Here is a 24656-nt window from a genome sequence, read left to right on the forward strand (position 1 = left end):
CTCTCTCTGAAACCGGGGCTCTGCAGCACACCTGCACATGTGCAAGCGGGAGGGAAAACCTTTTACTTAGGCAAGAAAAGTGGAAGCGCTACTTTGAAGCATGAATACATTTTTTTTTTTTTAAACGTCCATTGGTAATTAGGGGGGATTGAGGTAAGAGGCAGGGCAGCTCAGGATGTAATTCAGGGTAAAAGGTCCGCTTTTCTGGATCACAATTGGTCAACTGTGTCACCCTGAATGATGAAGAAAAATACATGAGAATACTGTATTATGTTTGTGTAGCGCCCTGCTCCTAATGAGCAGACGCTATTGTTTTTTTTGTAAAAGTTGTCTGAAGCTGCAGTTTGGCTCAGACTAATTTTGTCAAAGTTCTGGTTTCTGTACCAGTTCAGCTGGGTTGTGCTAGTTTCCACTTGGCCGTGGGATGTCGCTGTCACCACCGGTAAGTGTTGGAAATGCAACAGGCTGAATGCATTGGTACCCCTTTTACTCAGAAATAGCCCAGGGGAGTGGTTCACCCGCTGTGCATTCTGGGAAAGGGTACTTAAGGTACAGGTGCCATATTTTTGGGTTTGTTATCCCGACCTCATGGCCCTCCTGGCCTGAGGTGTGTGTGTGTGTGATGCCTATTCTCTACGTCTCGGGGCCGGCTGGCCCGAGGCTTTGTAACTGAAAGGTTGGACCCAGAAGTCTCGGGGCCTACTGATCCAGGAGTGGTCCTGTGTTATCTTGCCTGTGGGGAGAAGCCAAGCGCCTGGAGGATCCAGGGGTGGACTTTTTCAGGAGAGGACTGAGCATCAAGGCTGGTATCTCTGGAAGGGTGGCACAGTGGTGTAGTGGGTAGCACTCTTACCTAGCAGTAAGAAGGGTCACTGGTTCAAATCCCAACCATGACACTCCCTGCCTGGAGTTTGCATGTTCTCCCTGTGCCTGTGTGGGTTTCCTCCGGGTACTCCGGTTTCCTCCCACAATCCAAAGACATGCAGGTAGGTTAATTGGCCTCTGCCCAAAATTGACCCTAATATATTAATGGGGACCTTGGATTGTGGGCTCCTTGAGGGTAGGGACCGATGTGAGTGTGCAATGTACAGGAATAGGGACAATTGTAGACACTCACTCAGGTTGAACTGGATGGACTGGTGTCTTTATTCAACCTTACATACTATGAAACTATGAAACTATGGAAGAGTCTGGAGACTCAGTTGGAGGACGCATCCCGGGTCACCTACCACACAGTACCATTGGATCGGCTGAAAGAAACTGGTACTGTGTGACAGTTCTTTAATTTCTCAACAAGCTGATGGTTGTACCTTCCTGTGGCAGAGCATTGCACAACGATTCCGTTATACTGACAAGTCTGTGGCAGAGAATTTTTTCTTTGAGTATCTCACCGGCTGCTAGGTCAGTGAGAGAGGCCTATCCAGTGGTTGCTAGATCCAGCCTGTGGAAACCATTTGTCCTCTGGATCAAGGAAATACCTCTAACCCGCAATTACAAGGTACCTGAACTCCCCTTAACCCCTCTATCCCTCTATTGCAAAACTTCATGTTCTTTCAACTAAATCATTAAAAAAGGACTAAGTGTCGTAGCTAACATTCTTTAATCCACTTTACAATGGGACCCCTAAGATGGACACAGCGAACAAGTGAGGTAACAGTAAACCAAAAACCAGCAGCTCCTTCGGGGGTCAGTGCTACATTTGTATCCAGGATCTCTAACTTGCCAAGATAAGTTATGTTATGTGCAATGTGTTCACTGCGGGCGTATTTTCTGGATTGATTCACCTGTAGTGAATATTTGGTGAACATCTCATTCACTACTAAGTCTTGTCATACACAGGTACATTTGTTTTCATCAGAACAATTGATTATAGGAATGACCATAAGGAAATGAGCGTTAGGGATTTACATTTTGCAACCATCAAAAGTATTGGGACACCTGCCTTTACATGCACATGAACTTTAATGGCATCCCGGGCTTAAGCCTCGTACACACGTTCGGATTTTCCGACGGGAATTGTGTGACGACTGGCTGTTGGCAGAAAATCCGACCTTGTGTACGTTCCATCGGACAATTGTCGGATTTTCCATGGACAAATGTTGGATGGCAGGTTTTAAAATTTTCTGCGGACAAATGTTTGCTGTCGGATTTTCCAAACGTGTGTACACAAGTCCGTCGGACAAAAGTCCAAAGTACAAACAAGCATGCTCGGAAGCGAGGACAAGCCGGAAGCGGTCGGTCTTGTAAACTAGTATTCGTAATGGAGAATTAACATTCGTGTCGTGGCAAATTATGAAATCTGGAAATGCAGCGCACAATTCTCTTCTTCTTTAATGGGATAATAATGGAGCTGCTTTGCTGGTGATACTGATGGAGTTCTGCCAAACATATTTTCAAAGATTTTTTTTTCTATTGATATCAAGAATTATATTATTATGCTTATTTTTTTATTTGGTGCAAGTTACCACAACACCATTATTCCGTAGATTTTAAGATCAAATATACAACTATGTTGGTGTCCCTCATCAATTTTACATTGTACTTTTTTTTTAATGTAACTGCCTACTCCCAAACTGTCATTTGAAGTAAAACACACAGCCAAGTATTATTCTCCACAATTTTTTTTATAGAGCATTAAAAAAAAGATAACAAATAAAATTAAACATCTTATCTGCTAATAGAACTTAACCAAAAAGTGCATTCTATGCATCGAAAAATATAAAAAAATATTTCAAATCAAATCATTATTATTAAACCAAAAAATAAAATAAAAGCCTCATGCATGTGTCCTGCTTCTTAATATAGGGGGTCAGCAATGGCAAGAGTTGGTGAAAGCAGGGAGATAATATCCGAAAATCATCTGGATTATTCTACTGGAGCTCCCGCAGCAAAGGCATATGACATAATTGGTTACGATTGATAAAGCAAAAACATTTTTGGTCCAAGAACTCCTCCTCCTCCTGTTCCTGGACTGGACTTGAGTCAAAGCAATAACTCCAAAGCTAATAATAAATAACAGGTTATCTCCTCCAATTCCACAACATATCTGGTTAACGAACGGTCGTTCAGAAACGAAATGAAAAGTGCGAAATGAAAAGCGCGAAATGAAAAACGCAAACCAACACTCACCAAACTTCTATTAACACAAAATTAGCAGAAGGAGCCCAAAGGGTGTCACTAAAGAGCTGAAAAAACACGTGGTACGTCAGTACGTTCATGTTTGTTGGCCGACAATTCCTTGCCGTTTGTATGCAAGACAAGTTCCTGGCCAACGCCCTTCGGACAAAAGTCCACGGTTTTGTTGGCCAACAATCTGATCGTGTGTATGAGGCTTTAGTCCGTAGGGTTCAATATTGAGTTGGCCCACCCTTTGCAGCTGTAAGAGCTTCAACTCTTCTGGGAAGGCCGTCCACAAGGTTTAGGAATGTGTCTATGGGAATGTTTGACCATTCTTCCAGAAGCGCATTTGTGAGGTCAGGCACTCATGTTGGATGAGAAGGCCCGGCTTGCAGTCTCCTCTCTAGTTCATCCTAAAGGTGTTCTATCGGGTTAAGGTCAGGACTATGTGCAGGCCAGTCAAGTTCCTCCACCCCAAACTTGCTCATCCATGTCTTATTAAAGTTCATGTGCGTGTAAAGGCAGGTGTCCCAATAATTAATAAAGCAGCAAATTTGAGATTCGCTGCAGGTGTACTTTCCGGACACAGGAACTTTAAATTGCAGTCATTGATTCACCTGCAGCGAACATTTGGTGAAAGTCACATTCCCTGCTAAGTCTGGTCATCTAATGGTAAATATGAGAACAACTGACTATAGGAATGACCATAAGGAATTGAACGTTAGTAACTTACATGTTGCAATCACTTTGTGTGACCTATTTGGTTTTTACACTGATCAGTTTCCATTTGTTTGAGCTCTGAACATCAGCTGATTATCCTTTTTTGATCTTAATTGTCCCGCTCTCTGAACGATCGTTTGTATTTATAATTTTTTTTTTACTCAAAGCGATTGACTGCAGAAAATGATTTTCCATTTTTCAGTAAATTGGAAAATCATTTTGATTGTCAGATATCATTTTGTGCTTTAGAGTGATGCAACTCTCATTCCGTGCCTCAAATTTTTATTGAATTTTTTCAGCTTATTTTTGTAGAAATACTCTGGGAAAATCAGCCCCTTGCACAGCCAGCCTAACAATTATATAAGTACAGTTTTCACAGTCAAATCCGACTGTTCGCTTATTTAGAAAAAAAATAATAAAGAAATCACTTTTGTAGAGAGAAAATAACACCTCTAATATCATAGTCCAGACAGACATGAAAGACTATTGTCAATGTCTGTTGTAAACCAACATAAAAAAAATTAAAAAAACGCTTAAAATGCCATCACAAATGTGTCTATAGAAGAAAGCAATCCAGTAAATTTGCGTTTAGTATAAAAAAATATATAGTAAAATATATATTATAGTATAGTAAAATATATATATTTTTTATACATGACTAAACAAATATATATACACCAATCAGCCATAACTTTATGATCACCCACCTAATATTGATGTAGATCCTCTTTTTGCAACCAAAGCAGCCCGAAACCCATCGAGCCATGGACTCCACTAGACCTCTGAAGTAGGGATGAGCCCAACACATTCATGAACATTCATTCAACACCCCCCCCCCCCCCAGTTCGGTTCGCAGCAGAACATGCGAACGGGCAAAACATTTGTGCGAACACTGTTAAAGTCTATGGGACACGAAAGGTGCAAAGTCAAAAGTGCTGCAGTGCTACAGCTGGGGGAACATGACTTCGAGTTTCTTGTCCTCCTTGGGCACCCCTTCTCTCTAGGCTCACGTTACTCCCTTCCTCAACCTGGGAGCCAACATCGGAGCCTTCAAATCGCTGCGCATCCTTCATCAGCATGTACCCGACACTGTGTTCGAATAGTTGTGGGGACTCCTCCGTGCATGATGGTGGGGCTACGGAAGGAGTCTGTGGGCACGGAGCCGGTGGAATAGGCCACTTTGGCAGCTGCATTGGAAGGCAAACTACTCTGAGCCTGGGTGACAGAGGATGAGGAGGATGACGACGGCTTTGTTATCCACTCAACCAACTCTTCTGCATGTTCTGGCTCAATAACACGGCCAGCAGCAGAAAAAAAAGGACAAGGGTGCTCCGTGGCCACCTGCAGAAGGTGCACCATATCCGCGACCAGCACTGTTGACTGTAGACACAGAGGCTGCTTGCCCTCTTTTAGCGTCTGCCTCTCCTTGGTGGCCTTCCAGACATGATGAATATTTTGTTTTGCAATACCACACTACACTGTATTGTGTACTGTGCGCACCACCAGAAAAGTAGTAGCAACCGTACTACGGCTGCACTGTGTTGTGTACTGCGTACACCACCAGAAAAGTAGTAGAAACAGTACACCACAGAATGCACTCTAGATATAGGCTATACTGGATGCAGAGTATAATATATATATATATATATATATATATATATTTATATATATATATATATATTTATTAGGGCTGTTACTGATTAAAATGTTCATGTTCGATTAATCGATTAATTGACTAATTTCGATTAATTATAACGCACATACAGATCCAACTACTTTTAGCTGATCTCCTTGCATTGCAACTCTGCATTAGTCAGTGGTAAATGTGGTATACACTATATACAATCACCCGACACTAGTTATTTTCCACAATCCATGACTTAACTTCACAGTTCACACAAATACATTTTAAATTCAAATGTAAGTATTTTTTATTTTTTTTCCTCAGTAGCGTGACAATCCCTCCACCTCCGGTCTAACTAATCACTCTCACCTTATGGCATGGACCCCTGTGCAAACAGGTGGTCTTGCAAGCGGGTATCAAAAGGGTTAACATGGACCATAAACTTCTCTCACGTCTCCTTAGATCTCAGCAAGGACGCCAGGTCATGGGTAGAACGAAAAGATCGAAGTGCTCACCGCTTAAAGTGGGGTGCCCCCTAAAAAAAAAAATTTTAAGTCAGCAGCTACAAATACTGCAGCTGCTGACTTTTAATAATCGGACACTTACCTGTCCCAGGGTCCAGCGATGTGGGGGAACGAAGCCCCCGCTCGTTCCCCGCTCCGCTCGCGGCACCGTCATTCTTACTGTGGGCACCCAGCTGCGGCTTCACAGCCGGGCACCTACTGCGCATGCGCGAGCAATGCAGCGCACCGTGATACGCCGCACAGTCATCTGGGACACGTGACAGGTCCCAGATGACTGTGCGGCGCGAGGGGAAGTGATGTCACCAGCCCAGACAATGAAGAAGGCAGACTACGAGGGACCCCCTAGCAACAGGCATTTAGAGGTGAGTAAAAAAAAAAATCCACATTTTTTATTTTATTTTTTTAAGAATTTTAAACTATTTTTAATTTTTTTTGGTGGCAACACCACTTTAAGTATAAGATTTAATTTTTGTGTTCAAACACAAACTACTCACATAAAGATGATAAAAACTTGTGTTAGTTCCGTAGGGTAGCAGCGGGTGACACCATGAGTAGCTCCTCCCCCATATGCATTACGTTCAATCAGAACTTCGACATCACTGGACTCCTCCCCCTTCCCTTCGTTAGCAGACGGAGGCTCTTGGGGAAGGGGGGAGGAGTCCAGTGACGTCAATTCCGTGGCGTCACCGGATCTCCGATGGAAATCCCTGAAGATCCAGAAGCCGGCGGAGATGTGAGTACCGATCAAAAGAATTTTGATCGATCAAAAAAATGTATTGATTAATCGAGGAATTAATCTTTAATTTCCACAGCCCTAATATATATCAAAAACACTGCCACTAACTGAATAACCTGCCTGTCTAATCTAAATCAAGCTATATCTCCATCCACACCAACACCACTACACACGGCCGCCGGTGTAGGCAGCCTTATATAGTGTGGGGCGTGGATTTAGTCCCCCTGAGCCATGATTGGCCAAAGGCACCCTTGGATGGATGAGGATTTTTACTAAAAGAAGAGGCATCAGCACAAGGGACACATCCAACTGAATGATTTGTCCCTTGTGCTGATTTTTCCATTTGTTTGTTTTTTTCAAAATCCATAAAGGATATAAATCTGTTTTGTGTGCACCAATTTACTTTTTTTTTATGCAATTAGGCTTGAACATAAGGCTTGTGTGCATGAAGTTTAGCTTTAAAGTGGTTTGAAGGCTGAATTTTTTTTTTTTTACTTTCATGTATTCTATTCATGAAGGTAAAAAATCTTCTGCGTACAGCTCCCCCCCCTCCCCCCCCCCCCCCAGTGAGGAAGGAAGGGGGGGGGGGGCGGAGGTCCTGTGTGTCAATAGACACTCAGAAGGGGGGAGGAGCCCAGAGTTCCAGCAGGGGACCAGAGAGGAGGAGGATCGGAGCTGTGCTGTGCAAATCCATTAAAGAGAGCAGGTAAATATGAGATTTTTATTTTTTATGTTTTTCTTAAGTATCACTTTAATCCTTCCTGGCTCTATCCAAAATTAAGTTTTGTAGAGTCGAAATTCCAAAATGGTTTGTGTAGCAATTCTATATGTTACACCATCTTTTGTTTTAGTGCAAGTGGAGCTTTCCATGAACTTCATGGCGCCGAGCGCATACAAATATGTGGCCTCTCAGCACCCGGGCCTTGTCGACGAGCGGCTGTATATTTGCGTACAATTGCCGCAATAGAGCTGTACCGAGAGTGTGCTCCCTGCGCGGCTCCTGGAACAGTTACCAGCGGCTAACTGAAAGCTCCCATTCGCATCTTGTGATCAGGAGCTTATTGATCATGTGACCGCCATGACAGCCAATCACTGTGGTCACATATGACGATACAGCATTCTAAACCCCTTAAAGGGCCAGCATGCACTGGCTCTAAGAGGTTAAAGAGGAGCTCCAGTGTCCCCAAAAAAAAGTTAAATACTGTAGCTGCTGACATGTAATATAAGGACACTTACCTGCCGCTTTATCCAGCGCTGTCTTCACCAAACCCGATTCTTCAACCAGCTTTGGGTTAAGGCGCTGACATCTGAACTAAAAGGAAACAGTCAGTGAAGCCTTGCGGCTTCACAGCTGGCTTCGAACTGCGCATGAGCGAGCCGCGCTGCTCTTTGTGACTGGTCCAGCAGCCTTCTGGGACCTGTGATGTGTCCCAGAAGGCAGGAGGTTGGGGAGAAAGGGGGGGGGGGGGTTCTCCAACCGGCTTTGGGTTCAGGCACTGGTATCTGCACTAAAGGAAACAGTCAGTGAAGCCTTGTGACTTCGCAGCTGGCTTTGAACTGCGCTGCTCTTTGTGACTGGTCCCGCAGTCTTCTGGGACCTGTGATGTGTCCCAGAAGGCAGGAGATTGGGGAGAAAGGGAGGGGGTGGTTCTTCAACCGGCTTTGGGTTCAGGCGCTGGCATCTGAACTAAAAGGAAACAGTCAGTGAATCCTTGCAACTTCACAGCTGGCTTTGAACTGCACACGAGCGAGCCGCGCTGCTCTTTGTGACTGGTCCAGTAGTCTTCTGGGACCTGTGATGTGTCTCAGAAGACAGGAGATTGGGGAGAAAGGGAGGGGGGTGGTTCTTCAACCGGCTTTGGGTTCAGGCGCTGGCATCTGAACTAAAAGGAAACAGTCAGTGAATCCTTGCGACTTCACAGCTGGCTTCGAACTGCGCATAAATGAGCCGAGCTGTTCTTTGTGAATGGTCCCGCAGTCTTCTGGGACCTGTAATGTGTCCCAGAAGGCAGGAAGTCAAGGGGGAAAGGAGGGGGGGTGGTTCTTCCACCAGCTTTGGGTTCAGGCGCTGACATCTGAACTAAAAGGAAACAGTCTGTGAAGCCTTGCGGCTTCATAGCTGGCTTCGAACTGCACATGAGCGAGCCACGCTGCTCTTTGTGAATGATCCCGCAGTCTTCTGGGACCTGTGATGTGTTCCAGAAGGCATACAGTCAGGGGAAGGGGAGGGGGCGGACCTCTGCTTGGCCAGAAGTGGGGAATGGGTACCTGTCAAAACCAGGTCTCTGACCCCCCCCCCCCCCACCCACGAAAAAAAAGTACCAAATGTAAAAGGAGGAAGAAGAGCAGAACTACCCCTTTACGGTGAAGTTCCGCTTTCGCGAAAGAAAAAGAAAAAATGTCAAGAACATTCACTAATCCTTTAGTAAAGTTATTTTTCTTAATGACTACAATTTACCAATTCCCATACACTACACTCTCCCAAAGGTCATAAGATATATGATGATACTGACATATGGGCCATATCCATAGTTGCAGCGTCCATCATTCTCTAAAGCAGCAATTTCGTGTTCCACTGTGGTTATCCCTGAACAGTAAAGATAATGTGATGAAACACACATGCTTAATTTACTAAGAAATTCACATTCCACAGCATGATTTGGGGAATTATAAAGACATTTCAAACAGACAGCATTTTTGCACAAGAGCTTCTTAAGTGCCGTGCATGCATTACTGTTGTCCTAATTATCTTAAGAGGGGGAAAAAAAAAAAAAAGAAGAAGAAGAGACCTAACGTCTCTAACTACTCCACTTCTGAGAAGCCTCACATTCTATCACTTCACCCTATAAAGGAGTTACAATTAAACAGAACGGGTATTTTTAAGAATATATGTATCACCGCCGAGTCAATTAGTATCCAAGCTGGCTTTGCAGACTGCTGGCCTACCATAGCACAGGAAAGTAACGAGCTGGGGAAAGTACACAGGGTTCAGTTAGAGGGGTCACAAGTGTAGATTGGCAGATGTGTGAACAGGTGCAAGAATGCAAAATTGAGTGAAGGTGCTAGACGGCAAGAAAGAACGCCAAGGTTAAAATCAAATCCACGTCTGTAAAGGTATTATCAATTATTGTATGCCTTGAAGAGGAAGAGTGAAGGTTTATCTAGTAATGAGGGTTGGCGGAATATCCACTGCAGGGATACTTGGCCCTCTTCCTGCCTTTAAAGTTTTGCCACTGCAAGGAATACAAGCATTGGGTCTTCCGTGAAGCTGCTGTGAAAAAGCTCCTGATTAAAACCTGCTCCCCTCCTTGTCCATTGAAAAACATTCTTTCATTGTCCCACGTCATTGAGTCCAGTTGACAGATGCACCCCGTTGGGGTCTGGAGTGCACTGCAAGGTAATGGACCCCATGGCTGACTGCTGCTGATGGAGCTCTAGGATATACAGCAGAGCAGGTACTCTAGCACCTACTATGTGGATGACACTGGGAGCTAAAGCATGAGGTTTCCCAGGGCATGGAGTCTAAGAGCCAGCGGGTGTTCACCAGAAGCCCCTAGTGGTGGGGATGGATTTAGCTGCAGTCTGGCTTCAGGTCGCGACCCCTAGGGCCTCCAAGCTCACGCTCATGGCTGACTACAGGGAGGTAGAGTGGAAGCAGCAGACAGAAACAACAAAGGGTAGTCAGGAGATAGCAAAAGGTCAGGGTAACAAGCAGGTAAGGATAGTCAGTAGATAGCCAAAGGCCGGGGTAACAAGCAGGTAAGGATAGTCAGCCATTGTTCTTCAGTAATTTACCCTAGGTCTTCTTCCCATTTTCTCCTACTCTTAAGAAATTCCGAACCACCAATTTTTCCACTGCATATACAGTATATGGGTATATTTCTGATATAGGTCCCCTTTTCTTACTCAGATTTAGTATTTTTTGAAATATAGGGGTTTTATTCCATCAAACAGGGCATTCAGGGCATGTCTGATTTGTAAATATTTGTAGAATGATTGTTTGGGTATTTCATATTCTGCTCTCAGGGCTATAAATGTTTTTAGAGTACTTCCCTCATATAAATGGACCAACTTATCGATCCCTTTTATCTCCCATCCCTTGATCTCCTAGTGAGGTGCAGGAAGGGAGGGGGGGAAGGGAGGGGGGGAAGGGGGGGAAGGGAGGGAGGGAGGGAGGGGAGGGAGAGGGGGAGGGGAGGGGAGGGAGAGGGAGGGGAGGGAGGGAGGGAGGGGGAGGGAGGGGAGGGAGGAAGGGAGGGAAGGGAGGAGGGAGGAAGAGAGGGGAGGGAGGGGTGGCAGGATATTTGAGATGGGGGCGGGGGGGTACAAAAGGGGCTGAGCAAAGATACTACTTATATATTGGTTGAAAGAAAAAAGAAAAGGGAAAAGGATGAAATTAATGATAAAATCTAAAACACGAGTAGGAGGAAAATTTAGATTTATAACACAAAATGGTAACAAGAATTTCAGAGCACTAATGCCGTGTATACACGACCGGACTTTCTGGCAGACTAGGTCCGAGGGTCTTTCCCATGGACTTTCGGCGGAGTTCCGACGGACTTTCCAAATGAACGAACTTGACCACGCACAATCACACCAAAGTCTGAGGGATTCTAACGTGATGACGTACGACCGGACTAGAATAAGGAAGTTCATAGCCAGTAGCCAATAGCTGCCCTAGCGTCAGTTTTTGTCCGTCGGACTAGCATACAAACGAGCGGATTTCTCCATAGGAACTGGTTTCGGCGGAAAAATTTGAACTGTTCTATTTCTATAGTCCGTCAGATTTTTGGGCAGCAAAGGTCCGATGGAGCCCACACACAATCAAATTGTCTGACGGATTCGTTCCGTCGGACCTTTGCTGTCTAAAAAGTTTGTTGTATGTACGTGGCATTAGCCACATAGAGGAATGATTACACATGGGCGGATATTTGATTATAAGTGGTGGTATTGGGGATGTTTTTTCATGGGAATTACTATCCTCCCCTTGTTGTTTTTTTTTTTTTTTTATCAGTTATGGAGGCCAGAGTACTAAATATAGGATCTTGGAATGTTCGAGGGATGGACAGTCCAGCTAAGAAAACGGCTGTATTTGTGCGCTGGAGACATATAAGATAGAGCTGAGGTCCACTAAGATCCACTAAGGTACAACTTCAAACAAAAGGTTTCAATATCAATATCACTCAGTATATTCCTCTTATTCAAGGGGAGTGAGTGTGATGGTAGGAAGGGGAGTGATGTTCTCCTACAGGCAAATAAGCATTTGGTGAGGCAGGGCGGTACATTTTCTGCATTACGTAATAGAGAATAGGGAATATGTCCTGGCAAATATTTATATTCCTCCACTGTTCAAATTAGAAGTAATGTGTAGACTAATGGCATTTTTGTTGGGTAAAATAGGCATACCGGTAATAGCAGTGGGAGATTTAAAATGAAGTTATGAGTAAAAATCTGGATAGGTTCCCACCAGGAATACAGGTACACAGTACGCCTGAGAGTCGGTTGCACCAATTCTCACAGGAAGCAGGACTATTTGATGTGTGGAGGGTACGGAATCCAGGTGTTCGGCAATACTCTTGCTTCCCGAGCTCGTATTCATCACTCTCTAGGATAGATTTGGCCCTAGGTAGCGGGGAAGCATCACAGATAATAAGGGATATGATATATCAACCAAGACGGGTGTCGGATCACTCACTGATGCTGGTTTCAGTGAATCTGGAGGGGAAAAAAATAATCTAGGGTATGGAAGATGAGCCAGTTTTGGTTCGAACTAATGGAGAATCCAGATGAGGTACATAGAAAGTTAAAAGAGTTTGTGGCGTTTAACCACTTGCTTACTGGGCACTTAAACCCCCCCCCACCCAGACCAATTTTCAGCTTTTGGCGCTAACGCACTTTGAATGACAATTGCGCGGTCATGCAACACTGCACCCAAATGGAATTTTTATCATTTTTTTTCCCACAAATAGAGCTTTCTTTTAGTGGTATTTAATCACAGCTGGGGTTTTTGTTTTTTGCTAAACAAACAAAAAAAGATGGAAAATTAAAAAAAGAAAAAAAGAATCACGTTTAATAGTTTGCTATAAAATTTTGCAAGCAGGTAATTTCTCTGCTTCATTGATATGTGCTAATGAGGCCGCACTGATGGGCACTAATAGGCACAGTTAAGGCAGCACTGATAGGCACAGATAAGGTGGCACTGATGGGCCCCGATGGGTGGCATGAATGGGTGGCATAGATGGGCACTGATAGTTACTACTGATAGGTGGCACTAGTAGGTGACCCTGATGGGCACTGGTAGATGGCACTGATGTGTAGCACTGTTCAGGCACTGATAGGGGGCACAGGTGGGCACTGAAGAGCTGGGGCACATCGCAGTGATCGGGACTGATGTCCCTCTCACTGCCGACGGTGATTGCCTTCTTTTTTCTCCTCACGCTGTTAGCACGAGGAGAAAAAATAGCCGATTACCTGCTGTGTTGACATCACATGATCAGCTGTCATTGGCTGACAGCTGATGACGTGATAAGGGGTCGAGATCGACTCCTTATTCCAATCTGTGATCCAGCGAGTCTCATGGACTCTCTGATCACGCAGCGTGCCGCGTGCGCCCTTCAGGGGGGCGCGCAGGCCGCTCGTGCATGGGACAACGTCAACAGGCGTAGTTCCGGCAATGCAGGTCCGCGCTGTAGCCGTCATTCAGCTATAGCGCGGATCTCCAGAGGTTAATGAAGGCACATGACAAGGGGAGTGATGTGGGATGCGTTGAAGGCATTTCTCAGGGGTATTTTAATCCAACAGGTGGCCAAATTAAAAAGGTATCAAGAGAGTGTGAGAATGGGATTAGGAGGGAGTTGGTGAAAGCAGAAAGGGACGTGGAAGATCCATCCCCAGAGAAACAAAGAGTTTGGTTAAACAAACAACATATACAGTAGCAGTGATTAGGAAATCAGAGGACTTTTCCAGAAACAAGCAGCATTTGGAGGAGGGGAAATGTGTAGGACAGATGTTTGGCCCATTTGATGAGAGCCAATTCCTCCCGCTCTGCAGTCCCCCGATTAGTACGGCAATGGGAGGAATTTCATCCCAGTGTTGGAGATTACGGATATATTTAAAGATAATATATGAAGGACTGTATAAGAGTCGGGTGTGGGCTGCAAAGAGTGAGGAATTGGGATTTATTATTTGAGGGTATTGAAATACCGGTTCTTACTGATGCTGATAGGGAGGGACTGGAGGCCCTAATAACTTTGGAGGAAATACAGCAAGCTGTGAGGGAGATGGCTAATCAGAAATCCCCAGGACCTGATGGTTTGCCGGTGGAAACATGCAAACATTATGGGAAGGTATTGCTCCCGGAGCTCCTTAAAGTGTTAAATTGGGTGCAAGTGGAGGGGAAATTACCTCCTTGATGACAGAGGCAATAATAATAGTGCTCCCTAAAGAGGGGAAAAACCCTTTAGATACCATGTCTTATAGACCAATTTCCCTACTCTGCTCGGATGCTAAAATCGTGGCCAAGGTAATGGCAGCCAGGCTAAATAAAATTATTTTTAAACTTATACATCCAGACCAAACAGGATTTATTCCTAGCAGGTCGACTAGTATGAACATCAGGGAGGGTATTTCTTAACCTACCAACAGAAAATACGGGAACAAGAGCGGTCGTGTCCCTGGATGTGGTTAAGGCTTTTGACAGCCTGGAGTGGGGGGTATATCTGGCGGGTATTGAAGGAATATTCGGCTTTGGCCTGTTGTTCATTAGGTGGATGAAAATAATGTACAATGGACCAAGTGCTAGAATTAGGGTTAACAATGACTAACTTGGGTAAGATACAAATAGGAAAGGGGGGTGAGACAGGGGTGCCCATTGTCACCCCTTATTTTTGCGCTCGCTATGGAGCCACTGGCTATAGCACTAAGATCGAGCTTAAGCATGAAAGGGTTTCTGAGAGGGCCAGGCGAAGAGAGAATTGCATATATGTGGACGATGTTCTCCTCCTCCTGGGGGATATGGGGCAATCCCTCGGGCAGGTGATGGACATCTTTGGAAAATTCGGAAATCTCTCTGGTCTGGTAATAAACTGGGAGAAATCGGCACTTATGCCGATTGACCCCATTGAGAAGCAAACATTGTTAAAGATGCCCTAATTGGAAGTAGTTGAGAAAATGGAATAACGGTACTTAACAAAAACCTAATAAGTTATAATTTAATACCTCTTCTGGTCAAATTTAAAAGTAAAATTGAAATTTGGCCTTTCATGTGTTCAGATTAAGGAGGCCAGACACTCTCATCTGGCTGCTTAAGTAATCTTTCCTCAAAGCGTGGCTCCACCCCAGCCCTATCAGGGAACTCTATATTAACCTGTGCACTGCAAGCCAGCTCTGCTGATCAACATTGCGTGTTTAGCTTTCACGTGCGACTTGCCTGTGTCTTCTATGTCTGATTCCAGTTACCGATCTTGGCTTGTTCTTGACTATCCTTACCTGCTTGTTCCCCCGATCTTTGGTTGTCCCCTGACTATTCTTACCTACTTGTTGCCCTTGCGACCTTTGGCTATCTCCTGACTATTCTTTGTTGTTGCTGCCTGCTGCTTCCACTCTACCCCCCTGTAGTCTACCGTGAGCGTGAACGGGAGAGATAGATGCTTGTTTACATTAGCATTCTCCCCCGTTCTTCCTCTCCGTGAAGCTTCGAGTCTGCGAGACCACGACCCGACTCACGGAGCTTGCCGCGGGCCCGCTGGTCGCTCTTAAATGGCAACATACAGGTACGTTAGTTTACCTGTACGAGCCCTTCTGCTGACGTATATCAGCGTGAGGCGGTCGGCAACGTGGTAATGGCATCCTAGTTTTAGTCTGCAGGGTTCAATATTGAGTTGGCCCACCTTTGCAGCTATAACAGCTTCAACTCTTCTGGGAAGGATGTCCACAAGGTTTAGGAGTGTGTCTATCGGAATGTTTGACCATTTTCCACAGAAGCGCATTTGAGGTCAGGCATGGATGTTGGCACGAGAAGGTTCTGGACGCAGTTTCCCGCTCTAATTCATCACGAAGGTGTTCTATTGGGTTGAAGTCAGGACTCTGTACAGGCCAGGCAGGTTCCTTCCCCCTCAAACTTGCTCATCCTTGTCTTTATGGACCTTGCTTTGTGCACTGGTGTGCAGTCAAGTTGGAACAGGAAGGGCCATCCCCAAACTGTTCCCACAAAGTTGGGAGCATGAAATTGTCCAAAATGGTCTTGGTATGCTGACACCTTTAATGTCCCTTCACTGGAACTAAAATGATTTGGACCAGGCACAAAGCAAGGTCCAGAAAGTGCAAGAAATTTAAGATTTTCTTGCAACTTCACTCTTGATGATAACGGTACAATAGAGAGGGTGAAACTCCCCAATGGGGGGTGGCACAGACAGCAATCCCAATGGTCCATCTTTACTGTATCCAAAGTTATAATTTAAGGCTTATGGTAGATTTTAGTGATTGAATTTGCAGATGCAATACTTCAGGGGCCCATTCAAAGGGCTAATGCAATGAGCATCTACGCTAGAAAAATGCATATTAACATGTGCATAGGTTAACCTCTTGGCATCGGCACCTCCCCACCCTTTAAAAGGTTTAGATGCCAGGAGGCAGGGTGGGGTTTATAATCATGTGACCAACATGATTGGTTGTCAGGGTGGTCACATGGTCAGAAAGCTCCTGATCTCAAGCAGCAATCGTGAGTTTTCTGTTAGCCACCGGTAATTGTGCCGGGAGCGTGCTCTTGGCACAGTTGTATTTACACACCATGGTAAATTGCAGGTGTGGCAAAATTGTGCTAACAGTGGGAGAGGCTTAAAAATTCAGCCTACATACCAAGTGCAGATTTATAGGTATGTAACGTACAGAGTGCAGGGGTCAGGAGTTACTGAGTCAAGTCACTTAATATTACTTTACCCGTTTCCCAAAAGCAAGAAAACAGCCCCCTCTCTGGCCTGGGCCTCCTGCTAAACTAATGGGGTCCAGGGAAATTTGCTATAAATGCTGGTAGCCACAGCAGTAATTCTCTGCCTGCGACCCATGGAAATAAACATTCCCCTCCCTGCCCCTGTAAACTGTGGAAATGACCTTAAGGTCGTACCAAAAAAAGGCAGCACCCATAGCCCTAAGAGGGGGCTCACTCCACCAGTATCCATCATTGGGCAAACCCTACGCGAAGGTGACATCTCCCTACTTACCCACACAATCCCCATCCATGACCAATGACTGATCCAGTCAGTCCAGCGTGGTCTTCAGTACAAACAAGTTACAGTATCTCACAAAAGTGAGTACACCCCTCACATTTTTGTAAATATTTGATTCTACCTTTTCATGTGACAACACTGAAGAAATGACACTTGTCTACAATGTAAAGTAGTGAGTGTACAGCTTGTATAACAGTGTAAATTTACTGTCCCCCTCAAAATAACTCAACACACAGCCATTATTGTCTAAACCGCTGGCAACAAAAGTTAGTACACCCCTAAGTGAAAATGTACAAATTGGGCCCAAAGTGTCAATATTTTGTGTGGCCACCATTATTTTCCAGCACTGCCTTAACCCTCTTGGGCATGGAGTTCACCAGAGCTTCACAGGTTGCCACCGGAGTCCTCTTCCACTCCTCCATGATGACATCACGGAGCTGGTGGATGTTAGAGACCTTGCGCTCCTCTACCTTCCGATTGAGGGTGCCCCACAGATGCGCAATAGGGTTTAGGTCTGGAAACATGCTTGGCTTACTCATGCATTTGCAAATGTGTGCAGACTAAACTCCTGCTTTTAATGCATACTGTTAGGCCAGGTTATTTGGTTGTCTGCGGGCTGGTGGTAAGTTAATCTTGGTTTTTCCCTTGGATTCATCCTTGGTCTTGTTTATACTTGGCCAGTCCATCACCTTTACCCTCAGCTTCTTTAGCAAGGCAGTGGTCGTCTTGGAGGTGCCGACTCTACCCACCCATCAGTGGCCCAGAAGACACTCTAAAGTCCCTATATGCACCTTGTGCTTCCACACTGGCAATTTCCCAGAAAGAAATGTGGTACATGCAGGTATAGGGGCAATTGGGAAACTTCACCTAATTTCCACAATTCAGTTTGTGGTATCTGAGCAGGCACAATCTATGATCTATGCCACCTAGGGAATGGGGGTAGCTGGCTTAGCCTTGTGCAGCTCTCAACATCCAAATGGTCATAGCTCACACAGAATTTGGGGGGGGGGGTTCTGTCATTCTATCATATTATATATGTATGAGTCGTGTGGGACTGGTAAGTACAGGCAGCCTAGTATGAGTAAAGTGTGGGTTTGCTTTAAAGCTTTCAAATGTACAGCCACTGTATATGGAATAATCTAAGTACAGAATGTTCCTCACTTACCAGAGCTGATAGGATGAGCCAAAACATAGAAAAACATTTGCTAACAATTTACTGCAGTCACCCATAAACTATTAAAAGAACATTATGTATCAGGGATTCAGCCAGATTGCCATTAAAGCACACTGCACCGGTGTCTGTGCCTTTTACTGTAATGCAATGAAAGCAATACGTAGTCCCGGGGGGGAATGTATTTATTGGATAAATTGTGTTTGTCACACACTAGCAATTTATAAGTATGGGAACAAAAACCGCCCTTCACAGTTGTGTTTACGTTGTAGCCTGGGCTAAACTTCAAAGCTACAGGCAAGTGGAAAAAAAACAATCTTTAGAAGTTTTTGGTTTAGTAGATGAGGCAAAATTCATTACTGCCCAAAATTATAGCAATAGCTGGAAAGCAAAAAATAAAATAAAAAAAGCTTTTTTTTTGGGGATAATTTTGAGGATACTTAATATTAAAAGAGACTGTAAGGAGGATGTGGGGGGAGGGGGGGGAGCAGCAAACTACACATAACGTATCTACGCTAAAGCCTCCAAAAACCTTGAATGGCAGAATTTGAGGCTCAAATTTGCTGACAGTGTCAACGTTTGCACACCCCTGTACGTTCCTATTGGTCAATAAGGCTGCCATCATAGCGCTAAGCCAATAGGAATGTGCAGGTGGCATGCTCTAATACTAACGAAGTGTCAGATTTTTTGCATATCGGAATGGCCCAGCATTTGTCGGTAACGGGAAAGGTTTGGAGGTGGCTTCAGGTATGGGCCTGGATTTCATAACTGCAGCAGTTCCAATTCCCCCCCCCCCCCCCCCCCCCCAAGACATATTATATTTAAAAGAGAAGTATGGCCAAAGCTATTTTGTCTCTACTTCTCCTAAGGATCATAGGAGAGTTCTGCACTCATTTGACCTGTTTTCAGCTGACAGCGGGCTAAAGTCTGTTGTTGGCTGTTGTCACTCAGGCAAGCGCAGGCACTGGATAGATGCTGACTTTACAGTCATGATCCACCCAGATGCCTGGACCGGCAGCTGGCTTAGCCTCCCAGTTAGCCTTTGGGGCAACTGTACTAGCAGCTCCCACAACCCTCAATGGCCTGGCATTCCAGTGAACGCTGGAGGGGCAGAGCAGTGAGCGGGCATAGCCAGTGCACATGGCACGGTCACTTATTTATTTTTCTCCACGTTTTGTCACTTTCACTTTTGTGTGTGTTTTTTTTTTTTTCTCACTGGATGGAGGGTGTTGGCCTGACGTCTAAGGGGAGGATGTGTGGCCCTCGGGTCTCCTTCCTCCCATGAACCTGGCGGGTCTCTCTTCAGGAGAGCCCCTCAACCTAATACTCGGTGGTCAGTTTTGGCTGGCCACAAGTACCTGTAGAGGGGTCCACCAGGTTTTTTGGCTATGTGCACCATGTCCTACCCTATGTCCCTGTCAGGAGCCTTGCACCTTGTGGGATCGGGGGAGAGGTCCTTCCCCTTCGGGGGGTGGTCAAAGCACACCCTTAAAGTGGTTGTAAAGCCAGAAGGTTTTTTTTTATCTTAATGCATTCTATGCATTAAGATAAAAGCCTTCTGTTGGCAGCAATCCCTGCTAAGCCCCCCTAATACTTACCTGAGCTCCCTCTCTATCCAGCGATGTGCACAAGTACCTCAGCCATCTGTGACTCTCCCTCCTCATGGGCTGAGACACAGCAGCGGCGCCATTGGCTCCCGCTGCTGTCAAAGTCAGTTACCCATTAAGGAGTGAGAGGGGGCAGGGCTGAACCACAGCTCCATGTCTGAATGGACACACAGAGCTGCGGCTAAGGTGCCCCTATAGCAAGCTGCTTGCTGTGGGGGGCACTAGACAGGAAGGAGGGGCCTGGAGAACCCAAAAGGGACTTGTGAACCTGTGGACCCAGTGAAAGGAGGATCTGGGCTGCTCTGTGCAAAACCACTGCATTGAACAGGTAAGTATAACATGTTTGTTATTTTTACAGAAAAAAACAAACACGACTTTAGTATCACTTTAAGTGCACTTTTTAGAGTGTGTGCACAACACATGCACGCTTTTGTACCCTTAACAGTTTTTGCTGTGTTTGATCACTAAGTTCTCAGTGCAGAAGTAGCGGGGGCATCCGCCCTTTTTCTTAACCCCATTCTTCTCTTCTCTGTGTTCTACCGTCGGATTTGCAGTGTATTTCGGGCGCGAGCAGGGTGCTTTTACCCCCCCGCTAGCAGCCGAGAAAGGGTTAATAGCGGGGTTTTGCCGGCAGTATTGCAGCGCTGCTCCATTGATTTCAATAGGGAGCAGCGGAGTAGGAGCAGTAAACACACCGCTCCTTCACCACTCCAAAGAAGCTGCTGGCAGGACTTTTCCCTCGGGCTTTCACACTGGAGTCAATGGAGCAGCAGTTTAAGGGCGGATTGCAGGCGCTATTTCTAATGCTATAGCGCCTGCAAAACGCCCTCCATGTGAAAGGGGTCTTAAAGTAAACACGTGTTTAGGGAAAAACATCAAGTTTTCTTTAATTCCCCTTCCTAGCTGTAGACACACACCTTTTCTTTCTTATACTGTAGAAAACAAAGTAAACCTTGGCATAGAGATGGAGGCTTGCTTATATTAGCACTATTCAACGTGAAAAGCCTTAAAGGATTGAGCTGTCTCTTTGTTGCTCTGATAAGTTGTGAATAAAGGTGCTACAAGGAGTATTTTCAGGAATGTACCATCCCTGTCATTCGCTCTTTCTGGAATATATCATAGCTGACACAGGGTGGCTTCCTCTGCTCATAGCACACAATTAAGAGTGGCCAGGGGGTAAAGGAAAATGTGGGTACATGGTACCATGGAAAGGAGCTTAAAATGAACTTGCTGCATTGTGCTACATGGGCAAAAGTAAAGGTTAACTTGAGCTGACCGCACAATAAAATCAGATTTTTATCATGTTCTTTGGGCCTCGTTTTTGTTCACATCAGATGGGTTTTGCATTCTTATAGACCACGGCAGCAGTTTCCAAACTGCAAACCTTTGTTTGCCTCCATGTGGCCCATGGGGGACTATTCCATCCACTGACACCAAGAGTGGGGAAAAATTCCTTCCACTAACACCAACAATGGGGCAGAATTCCTTCCAAAGATAGGGCATTGTTCACTCCCCCACCAGGACATATTTTACTCACAATAGCTCTACTCTGGCCCTCCTAAAGTCTGAAGGCCCTTGTGGTTTCCAAAACTGCGGCCCGGGGGGGGGGGGGGGGGGGGGCAGATGTGGCCATTTGCTTGCTTTTATCCGGTCCTGGGGACATTATCCCCCCCCCATCTTGGCAACAATGGGGCATAGTTCCTGCCACAGACACCAACAATGGGGCACTATCCCTCCCACTGACACCAGCGATGGGGCACTATTCCTCCCATTGACACTAATGATGGGACACTATTCCTCCCATTGGCATCAGTGACAGGGCACTAATCCTCGCACTGACATCAATGATGTGGCACAATTCCTCCCATTGACACCAATGATGGGGCACTATTCCTCCCATTGACACCAATGATGGGACACTATTCCTCCCATTGACACCAATGATGGGACACTATTCCTCCCATTGACATCAATGACAGGGCCCTATTCCTCCAACTGACACCAATGATGGGGCACTATTCCTCTCATTGAAAAAAATGATGGGGCACTATTCCTTCCACTGACACCAACGACAGGGTACTATTCCTCCCACTGACACCGACAGGGTACTATTCCTCCCACTGATAACAACGATGGTGCACTTTTCCTCTCACTGATACCAACAACGTGGTACTATTCCTCCCACTGATACCAATGATGGGGCACTGTTCCTCCCACTGATACCAACGATAGGGCACTATTACTCCCCCTAGTACCAGTCATGGGGCATTGTTTACTCCCTCTGACACCAGTACATTTTCTACTTACACTGGCCACAGTCCTGTCCCCCCTAAATTCTGAGGTATAGTAAACTGGCCTTTTGTTTAGAATGTTTGGAGACCCCTGGTTTCGAAAATTTCATATATTTTAAAAATATTTGCAGGCCAAATAAAAATTGGTTTTATAAATTAATAAAATTTAAAATAATAAATATGTTTTACTTATGTTTTATTTATTTTTTTGCAATCAGCATGACTCAAAATAAAAGAAATTCCAAATAAAGTTGAGCCCATCAGAACACCCCCTTAGATCGCATTCCCCATAAGAGTTCCTCCTCACATTAGGGTGCCCCTCAGAGTCCACCCTAACCACACACACACACACACACACACACACACACACTTACAGTGTGGCTGGGAGCCTGGAGAACAGCATTCATAGAAGAACGGCACTCCCTGAGCCTTCCATGATCCTGGAGAACGTCGGAGAGAATGGCTGTAGCAGCAGGCAGAGACGGAGCAGTTCTGGAAAGAGAAAGAACCATCCTTCTATGAATGCTGGGGCAAGCACATAACTAGGTGTTAGGACAATAACGATAAGCACATTCAGGGAAACTTGGGAAATGGGGGGGGGGGGGGGGGGTGTGAGGAGAAACAGAGATGGTAGGCTGCCCTGAAGACCCGTGAGAGACCTGTGAGAGAAAAAACACTGACCCTAGCTGTGGGCCGGATCAAATCTATCAGCAGGTCATATTTGGCCCACAGGCCACACTCTGGAGACCCCTGGTCTACGGGAATTTAAAACGTGCACAAAGCAGGTCAGAAGAGGTCAGCTTCAGGTCAGAAAAGGTCAGCTTCAGGGCAGAAGAGGTCAGCTTCAGGTCAAACTCACCTGTCAATGGATTCGGAATCATCTCAAAAATGTAACAAAATGTGTCCATTTGCAGATGTATTTCCTGGTGAGACGGCTCACCCCGCAAAACTAGTCGAAGTACTACGTTTCACCAAGTCACGTTTGTTTTAACATTATTACTTTGTTTTTTGTATTAACCACTAGGCGTCCGCGCTATAGCCAAAAGACTGCTACAGCGCGGCGCCCAATTGCCCGGAGGGCGTCCCTGGATGTCCTCCTGTTTACTTCCCCTCTATGCACCACCGCGGGCGCGCAGAGGGGAAATTCTGTGTTGGCCATGTCCCTTGGACACAGCCAATCACAGATCGTGCTAAATGGCCAATCACATTTAGCACTCGATCGGAGTGTCCAATGAGAGATGATCTCATCTGTAAACATGAGATCATCTCTCATTGCCGACTCTTCCTCCTCTCACAGAGGCCGCGTCTGAGGAGGGAGAGCAAATAGAAAATACAGTGCCCACAGTACCTGTCAGTGCCACCTGTGCCCAGTGCCAACTGTCCCCAGTGTCACCTATCAGTGCCATCTGTCAGTGTCACATGCCATCTGTTATCAATGTTACATGTCATCAGTGCCACATATCAGTGCCATCTGTCATCAGTGCCACCTGTCAGTGTCACGTGCCATCTGTTATCAGTGTCACGTGCCATCAGTGCCATGTTTTAGTGCCATCTGTCATCAGTGCCACATCAGTGTCACGTGCCATCAGTGTCACGTATCAGTACCACATCAGTGTCACGTGCCATCAGTGCCACGTTTTAGTGTCATCTGTCATCAGTGCCACCTGTCAGTGTCACGTGCCATCTGTTATCAGTGCCACGTATCAGTGTCACGTGCCATCAGTGCCCCGTTTTAGTGCCATCTGTCATCAGTGCCACATCAGTGTCACGTGCCATCAGTGTCACGTATCAGTGCCACATCAGTGTCATTGTCCTTGTGCTCCAGGGCCTTCAAAAGTGTAATAGGTAGTCAACAAATTAGATGTGTAATTTATGCTCCTAGAACACCTGAAGGTGCTCCCTAAATGTTGGGCCTCTCTAAGTGGCTAGGCTGTGAAAAAGTCCCACACATGTGGTATTTTGGGTTGTACACATGCCATGTGTGAGAAATAACCTATTACAATGGCAATTCATTCATTCAAAAACCTTCATTTTGCAAAGAACTGTAGGAAAAAAATGACATCAAAAACCTCACCATGCATTTTACTAAATACCTTGGAAAGTCTACTTTCAAAACAGGGGTCATTTGGGGGGCATTTGTACTTTCCTGGCTTGTTCGGGTCGCAAGAAATGAGATCCGCCAGTACATCAGGTGTGATCATTTTTTTATGATTTGTACTACAGCTTGTAGACTCTCTAACTTTCACACAGACCAAATAATATCCACTAATTTGGGTTATTTATACCAAAGATATGTAGCAGTATAAATTGTGGCCTAAATGTATGAAGAAAAATAAATAATTTGAAAAATGTTATCACAGAAACAAAGAAAAATAATTTGGGTACAGTGTTACATGACTGAGTAACTGTCCTTCAAAGTGTGAGAGCAACGAAAGCTGAAAATTGGTCTGGTCACGAAGGGGGTTTAAGTGCCCAGTAGGCAAGTGGTTAATAAAACTTCTTGTAAAATTTTACGACTTTTACATATTCAATTTGAATGTTTTCTATACTGTACCAAGATAGTCCACTTGCTCCCTTGTCCTTGGTGAACCTACACGGTTAAGGAGATATTTCCCTAATACAGGCACCGATGTCTATGGTGCA

General features: G+C 45.3%; 1 long non-coding RNA gene across 1 annotated transcript in view; it reads right to left on the bottom strand.

Moving 5' to 3' along the window:
* The window catches only part of LOC143981687 (uncharacterized), a 263724-nt gene extending 241216 nt beyond the window's left edge, over positions 1-22508 (bottom strand). The window contains exon 1 of the long non-coding RNA XR_013274347.1: positions 22388-22508. This is a non-coding gene — a long non-coding RNA (uncharacterized LOC143981687). The remainder of the gene's footprint in view (positions 1-22387) is intronic.
* Between the last annotated feature and the right edge of the window lie 2148 nt (positions 22509-24656).

This window comes from Lithobates pipiens, unplaced genomic scaffold, assembly GCF_037356315.1.
Source record: "Lithobates pipiens isolate NorthernLeopardFrog02 unplaced genomic scaffold, aLitPip1_a1.2 Scaffold_16, whole genome shotgun sequence".
Lineage (NCBI taxonomy): Eukaryota > Metazoa > Chordata > Amphibia > Anura > Ranidae > Lithobates > Lithobates pipiens.